The following is a 267-nucleotide window of genomic DNA, read 5'->3' as shown; positions in this document are numbered from 1 at the left end:
CCAGGTGTTATTATATCTTGTCTTGTACTTAAAAGTAGTAACTATAAAGTTGCTGGAAATAGAAATACTCAAGTACAAATACATCTCAAAAGTACACCAAGAAATATATGACAACAAAAACTTTCTCTAATGTATTTAATGTGACAAAAACATCAACAAATCCACATTTCAAAATAATCATTTATTTAATGAGTTTGAATCATCCATCCATCTTATAAACAAAATCTTCACACTTCAACCCTTGAGACAGTGAATAATGTATTTAAC

The sequence above is a fragment of the Seriola dumerili genome, unplaced genomic scaffold (genome assembly GCF_002260705.1).
Source record: "Seriola dumerili isolate Sdu_G_001 unplaced genomic scaffold, Sdu_1.0 BDQW01001435.1, whole genome shotgun sequence".
Classification (NCBI taxonomy): domain Eukaryota; kingdom Metazoa; phylum Chordata; class Actinopteri; order Carangiformes; family Carangidae; genus Seriola; species Seriola dumerili.
Note: the sequence above shows the minus strand (reverse complement) of the source record.